Source organism: Pimephales promelas, chromosome 19 (genome assembly GCF_988280905.1).
Source record: "Pimephales promelas chromosome 19, fPimPro1.hap1.1, whole genome shotgun sequence".
NCBI lineage: Eukaryota > Metazoa > Chordata > Actinopteri > Cypriniformes > Leuciscidae > Pimephales > Pimephales promelas.
Window position 1 is genome coordinate 881270 of NC_142787.1, and position 8826 is coordinate 890095.

The following is an 8826-nucleotide window of genomic DNA, read 5'->3' on the forward strand; positions in this document are numbered from 1 at the left end:
TCCATTTTTGCACTCAGGTCTAAGTCTCATGGCCCTCTATCAGAATTTGGGAAGATTGGAGAAACTTAATTTTTCGCCCAAAAAAAAAAAACGTAAGGGGTACCACTGTCGTTTTTTTTTTCGGGCCGAATTTTTGAGTTTCGATATCTCAGCTCTGGAAGGGGCTAGAGCCTCCATTTTTGCACTCAGGTCTAAGTCTCATGGCCCTCTATCAGAATTTGGGAAGATTGGAGAAACTTAATTTTTCGCCCAAAAAAAAAACGTAAGGGGTACCACTGTCGTTTTTTTTTCGGGCCGAATTTTTGAGTTTCGATATCTCAGCTCTGGAAGGGGCTAGAGCCTCCATTTTTGCACTCAGGTCTAAGTCTCATGGCCCACTATCAGAATTTGGGAAGATTGGAGAAACTTAATTTTTCGCCCAAAAAAAAAAAACGTAAGGGGTACCACTGTCGTTTTTTTTTTCGGGCCGAATTTTTGAGTTTCGATATCTCAGCTCTGGAAGGGGCTAGAGCCTCCATTTTTGCACTCAGGTCTAAGTCTCATGGCCCTCTATCAGAATTTGGGAAGATTGGAGAAACTTAATTTTTCGCCCAAAAAAAAAAACGTAAGGGGTACCACTGTCGTTTTTTTTTTCGGGCCGAATTTTTGAGTTTCGATATCTCAGCTCTGGAAGGGGCTAGAGCCTCCATTTTTGCACTCAGGTCTAAGTCTCATGGCCCTCTATCAGAATTTGGGAAGATTGGAGAAACTTAATTTTTCGCCCCAAAAAAAAAACGTAAGGGTTAACACTGTCGTTTTTTTTTTCGGTCGAAATTTTGATTTTCGATATCTCAGCTCTGGAAGGGTCTAGAGCCTCCATTTTTGCACTCAGGTCTAAGTCTCATGGCCCTCTACCAGAATTTGGGAAGATTGGAGAAACTTAATTTTTCGCCCAAAAAAAAAAACGTAAGGGGTAACACTGTCGTTTTTTTTTTCGGTCGAAATTTTGATTTTCGATATCTCAGCTCTGGAAGGGTCTAGAGCCTCCATTTTTGCACTCAGGTCTAAGTCTCATGGCCCTCTATCAGAATTTGGGAAGATTGGAGAAACTTAATTTTTCGCCCAAAAAAAAAAACGTAAGGGGTACCACTGTCGTTTTTTTTTGGGGCCGAATTTTTGAGTTTTGATATCTCAGCTCTGGAAGGGGCTAGAGCCTCCATTTTTGCACTCAGGTCTAAGGCTCACGGCCCACTATCAGAATCCAGAGTTTTGAGAAGATTGGGGATACTTAATTTTTCGCCCAAAAAAAAAAAACGTAAGGGGTAACACTGTCGTTTTTTTTTTCGGGTCGAAATTTTGATTTTCGATATCTCAGCTCTGGAAGGGTCTAGAGCCTCCATTTTTGCACTCAGGTCTAAGTCTCATGGCCCTCTATCAGAATTTGGGAAGATTGGAGAAACTTAATTTTTCGCCCAAAAAAAAAAACGTAAGGGGTAACACTGTCGTTTTTTTTTTTCGGGTCGAAATTTTGATTTTCGATATCTCAGCTCTGGAAGGGTCTAGAGCCTCCATTTTTGCACTCAGGTCTAAGTCTCATGGCCCTCTATCAGAATTTGGGAAGATTGGAGAAACTTAATTTTTCGCCCCAAAAATAAACCGTAAGGGGTACCACTGTCGTTTTTTTTTCGGGCCGAATTTTTGAGTTTCGATATCTCAGCTCTGGAAGGGACTAGAGCCTCCATTTTTGCACTCAGGTCTAAGTCTCATGGCCCTCTATCAGAATTTGGGAAGATTGGAGAAACTTAATTTTTCGCCCAAAAAAAAAAAACGTAAGGGGTACCACTGTCGTTTTTTTTTCGGGCCGAATTTTTGAGTTTCGATATCTCAGCTCTGGAAGGGGCTAGAGCCTCCATTTTTGCACTCAGGTCTAAGTCTCATGGCCCTCTACCAGAATTTGGGAAGATTGGAGAAACTTAATTTTTCGCCCAAAAAAAAAAAACGTAAGGGGTACCACTGTCGTTTTTTTTTTCGGGCCGAATTTTTGAGTTTCGATATCTCAGCTCTGGAAGGGGCTAGAGCCTCCATTTTTGCACTCAGGTCTAAGTCTCATGGCCCTCTATCAGAATTTGGGAAGATTGGAGAAACTTAATTTTTCGCCCAAAAAAAAAACGTAAGGGGTACCACTGTCGTTTTTTTTTCGGGCCGAATTTTTGAGTTTCGATATCTCAGCTCTGGAAGGGGCTAGAGCCTCCATTTTTGCACTCAGGTCTAAGTCTCATGGCCCTCTATCAGAATTTGGGAAGATTGGAGAAACTTAATTTTTCGCCCAAAAAAAAAAAACGTAAGGGGTACCACTGTCGTTTTTTTTTTCGGGCCGAATTTTTGAGTTTCGATATCTCAGCTCTGGAAGGGGCTAGAGCCTCCATTTTTGCACTCAGGTCTAAGTCTCATGGCCCTCTATCAGAATTTGGGAAGATTGGAGAAACTTAATTTTTCGCCCAAAAAAAAAAACGTAAGGGGTACCACTGTCGTTTTTTTTTTCGGGCCGAATTTTTGAGTTTCGATATCTCAGCTCTGGAAGGGGCTAGAGCCTCCATTTTTGCACTCAGGTCTAAGTCTCATGGCCCTCTATCAGAATTTGGGAAGATTGGAGAAACTTAATTTTTCGCCCAAAAAAAAAAACGTAAGGGGTAACACTGTCGTTTTTTTTTTCGGTCGAAATTTTGATTTTCGATATCTCAGCTCTGGAAGGGTCTAGAGCCTCCATTTTTGCACTCAGGTCTAAGTCTCATGGCCCTCTACCAGAATTTGGGAAGATTGGAGAAACTTAATTTTTCGCCCAAAAAAAAAAACGTAAGGGGTAACACTGTCGTTTTTTTTTTCGGTCGAAATTTTGATTTTCGATATCTCAGCTCTGGAAGGGTCTAGAGCCTCCATTTTTGCACTCAGGTCTAAGTCTCATGGCCCTCTATCAGAATTTGGGAAGATTGGAGAAACTTAATTTTTCGCCCAAAAAAAAAACGTAAGGGGTACCACTGTCGTTTTTTTTTCGGGCCGAATTTTTGAGTTTCGATATCTCAGCTCTGGAAGGGGCTAGAGCCTCCATTTTTGCACTCAGGTCTAAGTCTCATGGCCCTCTATCAGAATTTGGGAAGATTGGAGAAACTTAATTTTTCGCCCAAAAAAAAAAACGTAAGGGGTACCACTGTCGTTTTTTTTTTCGGGCCGAATTTTTGAGTTTCGATATCTCAGCTCTGGAAGGGGCTAGAGCCTCCATTTTTGCACTCAGGTCTAAGTCTCATGGCCCTCTATCAGAATTTGGGAAGATTGGAGAAACTTAATTTTTCGCCCAAAAAAAAAAACGTAAGGGGTACCACTGTCGTTTTTTTTTTCGGGCCGAATTTTTGAGTTTCGATATCTCAGCTCTGGAAGGGGCTAGAGCCTCCATTTTTGCACTCAGGTCTAAGTCTCATGGCCCTCTATCAGAATTTGGGAAGATTGGAGAAACTTAATTTTTCGCCCAAAAAAAAAAACGTAAGGGGTAACACTGTCGTTTTTTTTTTCGGTCGAAATTTTGATTTTCGATATCTCAGCTCTGGAAGGGTCTAGAGCCTCCATTTTTGCACTCAGGTCTAAGTCTCATGGCCCTCTACCAGAATTTGGGAAGATTGGAGAAACTTAATTTTTCGCCCAAAAAAAAAAACGTAAGGGGTAACACTGTCGTTTTTTTTTTCGGTCGAAATTTTGATTTTCGATATCTCAGCTCTGGAAGGGTCTAGAGCCTCCATTTTTGCACTCAGGTCTAAGTCTCATGGCCCTCTATCAGAATTTGGGAAGATTGGAGAAACTTAATTTTTCGCCCAAAAAAAAAAACGTAAGGGGTACCACTGTCGTTTTTTTTTGGGGCCGAATTTTTGAGTTTTGATATCTCAGCTCTGGAAGGGGCTAGAGCCTCCATTTTTGCACTCAGGTCTAAGGCTCACGGCCCACTATCAGAATCCAGAGTTTTGAGAAGATTGGGGATACTTAATTTTTCGCCCAAAAAAAAAAAACGTAAGGGGTAACACTGTCGTTTTTTTTTTCGGGTCGAAATTTTGATTTTCGATATCTCAGCTCTGGAAGGGTCTAGAGCCTCCATTTTTGCACTCAGGTCTAAGTCTCATGGCCCTCTATCAGAATTTGGGAAGATTGGAGAAACTTAATTTTTCGCCCAAAAAAAAAAAACGTAAGGGGTAACACTGTCGTTTTTTTTTTCGGGTCGAAATTTTGATTTTCGATATCTCAGCTCTGGAAGGGTCTAGAGCCTCCATTTTTGCACTCAGGTCTAAGTCTCATGGCCCTCTATCAGAATTTGGGAAGATTGGAGAAACTTAATTTTTCGCCCCAAAAAAAAACCGTAAGGGGTACCACTGTCGTTTTTTTTTCGGGCCGAATTTTTGAGTTTCGATATCTCAGCTCTGGAAGGGGCTAGAGCCTCCATTTTTGCACTCAGGTCTAAGTCTCATGGCCCTCTATCAGAATTTGGGAAGATTGGAGAAACTTAATTTTTCGCCCAAAAAAAAAAACGTAAGGGGTACCACTGTCGTTTTTTTTTCGGGCCGAATTTTTGAGTTTCGATATCTCAGCTCTGGAAGGGGCTAGAGCCTCCATTTTTGCACTCAGGTCTAAGTCTCATGGCCCTCTACCAGAATTTGGGAAGATTGGAGAAACTTAATTTTTCGCCCAAAAAAAAAAAACGTAAGGGGTACCACTGTCGTTTTTTTTTTCGGGTCGAAATTTTGAGTTTCGATATCTCAGCTCTGGAAGGGTCTAGAGCCTCCATTTTTGCACTCAGGTCTTAGGCTCACGGCCCTCTATCAGAATCCAGAATTTTGAGAAGATTGGGGATACTTAATTTTTCGCCCAAAAAAAAAAAAACGTAAGGGGTAACACTGTCGTTTTTTTTTTCGGGTCGAAATTTTGAGTTTCGATATCTCAGCTCTGGAAGGGTCTAGAGCCTCCATTTTTGCACTCAGGTCTAAGGCTCACGGCCCTCTATCAGAATCCAGAGTTTTGAGAAGATTGGGGATACTTAATTTTTCGCCCAAAAAAAACAAAAACGTAAGGGGTAACACTGTTGTTTTTTTTTTCGGGTCGAAATTTTGATTTTCGATATCTCAGCTCTGGAAGGGGCTAGAGCCTCCATTTTTGCACTCAGGTCTAAGTCTCATGGCCCTCTATCAGAATTTGGGAAGATTGGAGAAACTTAATTTTTCGCCCAAAAAAAAAAACGTAAGGGGTACCACTGTCGTTTTTTTTTTTGGGCCGAATTTTTGAGTTTCGATATCTCAGCTCTGGAAGGGGCTAGAGCCTCCATTTTTGCACTCAGGTCTAAGTCTCATGGCCCTCTACCAGAATTTGGGAAGATTGGAGAAACTTAATTTTTCGCCCCAAAAAAAAAACGTAAGGGGTACCACTGTCGTTTTTTTTTCGGGCCGAATTTTTGAGTTTCGATATCTCAGCTCTGGAAGGGGCTAGAGCCTCCATTTTTGCACTCAGGTCTAAGTCTCATGGCCCTCTACCAGAATTTGGGAAGATTGGAGAAACTTAATTTTTCGCCCAAAAAAAAAAACGTAAGGGGTACCACTGTCGTTTTTTTTTCGGGCCGAATTTTTGAGTTTCGATATCTCAGCTCTGGAAGGGGCTAGAGCCTCCATTTTTGCACTCAGGTCTAAGTCGTATGGCCCTCTATCAGAATTTGGGAAGATTGGAGAAACTTAATTTTTCGCCCAAAAAAAAAAACGTAAGGGGTACCACTGTCGTTTTTTTTTCGGGCCGAATTTTTGAGTTTCGATATCTCAGCTCTGGAAGGGGCTAGAGCCTCCATTTTTGCACTCAGGTCTAAGTCTCAACGCCCTCTATCAGAATTTGGGAAGATTGGAGAAACTTAATTTTTCGCCCAAAAAAAAAAAACGTAAGGGGTACCACTGTCGTTTTTTTTTCGGGCCGAATTTTTGAGTTTTGATATCTCAGCTCTGGAAGGGGCTAGAGCCTCCATTTTTGCACTCAGGTCTAAGGCTCACGGCCCTCTATCAGAATCCAGAGTTTTGAGAAGATTGGGGATACTTAATTTTTCGCCCCAAAAAAAAAAAACGTAAGGGGTAACACTGTCGTTTTTTTTTTTCGGGTCGAAATTTTGATTTTCGATATCTCAGCTCTGGAAGGGTCTAGAGCCTCCATTTTTGCACTCAGGTCTAAGTCTCATTGCCCTCTATCAGAATTTGGGAAGATTGGAGAAACTTAATTTTTCGCCCAAAAAAAAAAACGTAAGGGGTAACACTGTCGTTTTTTTTTCGGTCGAAATTTTGATTTTCGATATCTCAGCTCTGGAAGGGTCTAGAGCCTCCATTTTTGCACTCAGGTCTAAGTCTCATGGCCCTCTATCAGAATTTGGGAAGATTGGAGAAACTTAATTTTTCGCCCAAAAAAAAAAACGTAAGGGGTACCACTGTCGTTTTTTTTTCGGGCCGAATTTTTGAGTTTCGATATCTCAGCTCTGGAAGGGGCTAGAGCCTCCATTTTTGCACTCAGGTCTAAGTCTCATGGCCCTCTACCAGAATTTGGGAAGATTGGAGAAACTTAATTTTTCGCCCAAAAAAAAAAACGTAAGGGGTACCACTGTCGTTTTTTTTTCGGGCCGAATTTTTGAGTTTCGATATCTCAGCTCTGGAAGGGGCTAGAGCCTCCATTTTTGCACTCAGGTCTAAGTCTCATGGCCCTCTACCAGAATTTGGGAAGATTGGAGAAACTTAATTTTTCGCCCCAAAAAAAAAACGTAAGGGGTACCACTGTCGTTTTTTTTTCGGGCCGAATTTTTGAGTTTCGATATCTCAGCTCTGGAAGGGGCTAGAGCCTCCATTTTTGCACTCAGGTCTAAGTCTCATGGCCCTCTACCAGAATTTGGGAAGATTGGAGAAACTTAATTTTTCGCCCAAAAAAAAAAACGTAAGGGGTACCACTGTCGTTTTTTTTTCGGGCCGAATTTTTGAGTTTCGATATCTCAGCTCTGGAAGGGGCTAGAGCCTCCATTTTTGCACTCAGGTCTAAGTCGTATGGCCCTCTATCAGAATTTGGGAAGATTGGAGAAACTTAATTTTTCGCCCAAAAAAAAAAACGTAAGGGGTACCACTGTCGTTTTTTTTTCGGGCCGAATTTTTGAGTTTCGATATCTCAGCTCTGGAAGGGGCTAGAGCCTCCATTTTTGCACTCAGGTCTAAGTCTCATGGCCCTCTACCAGAATTTGGGAAGATTGGAGAAACTTAATTTTTCGCCCAAAAAAAAAAAACGTAAGGGGTACCACTGTCGTTTTTTTTTTCGGGTCGAAATTTTGAGTTTCGATATCTCAGCTCTGGAAGGGTCTAGAGCCTCCATTTTTGCACTCAGGTCTTAGGCTCACGGCCCTCTATCAGAATCCAGAGTTTTGAGAAGATTGGGGATACTTAATTTTTCGCCCAAAAAAAAAAAAACGTAAGGGGTAACACTGTCGTTTTTTTTTTCGGGTCGAAATTTTGAGTTTCGATATCTCAGCTCTGGAAGGGTCTAGAGCCTCCATTTTTGCACTCAGGTCTAAGGCTCACGGCCCTCTATCAGAATCCAGAGTTTTGAGAAGATTGGGGATACTTAATTTTTCGCCCAAAAAAAACAAAAACGTAAGGGGTAACACTGTTGTTTTTTTTTTCGGGTCGAAATTTTGATTTTCGATATCTCAGCTCTGGAAGGGGCTAGAGCCTCCATTTTTGCACTCAGGTCTAAGTCTCATGGCCCTCTATCAGAATTTGGGAAGATTGGAGAAACTTAATTTTTCGCCCAAAAAAAAAAACGTAAGGGGTACCACTGTCATTTTTTTTTCGGGCCGAATTTTTGAGTTTCGATATCTCAGCTCTGGAAGGGGCTAGAGCCTCCATTTTTGCACTCAGGTCTAAGTCTCAACGCCCTCTATCAGAATTTGGAAAGATTGGAGAAACTTAATTTTTCGCCCAAAAAAAAAAACGTAAGGGGTACCACTGTCGTTTTTTTTTCGGGCCGAATTTTTGATTTTCGATATCTCAGCTCTGGAAGGGGCTAGAGCCTCCATTTTTGCACTCAGGTCTAAGTCTCATGGCCCTGTACCAGAATTTGGGAAGATTGGAGAAACTTAGTTTTTCGCCCAAAAAAAAAAACGTAAGGGGTACCACTGTCGGTTTTTTTTTCGGGTCGAAATTTTGAGTTTCGATATCTCAGCTCTGGAAGGGTCTAGAGCCTCCATTTTTGCACTCAGGTCTAAGGCTCACGGCCCTCTATCAGAATCCAGAGTTTTGAGAAGATTGGGGATACTTAATTTTTCGCCCAAAAAAAAAAAACGTAAGGGGTAACACTGTCGTTTTTTTTTTCGGGTCGAAATTTTGAGTTTCGATATCTCAGCTCTGGAAGGGTCTAGAGCCTCCATTTTTGCACTCAGGTCTAAGGCTCACGGCCCTCTATCAGAATCCAGAGTTTTGAGAAGATTGGGGATACTTAATTTTTCGCCCAAAAAAAAAAAAACGTAAGGGGTAACACTGTCGTTTTTTTTTTCGGGTCGAAATTTTGATTTTCGATATCTCAGCTCTGGAAGGGGCTAGAGCCTCCATTTTTGCACTCAGGTCTAAATCTCATGGCCCTCTATCAGAATTTGGGAAGATTGGAGAAACTTAATTTTTCGCCAAAAAAAAAAAACGTAAGGGGTACCACTGTCGTTTTTTTTTCGGGCCGAATTTTTGAGTTTCGATATCTCAGCTCTGGAAGGGGCTAGAGCCTCCATTTTTGCACTCAGGTCTAAGGCTCACGGCCCTC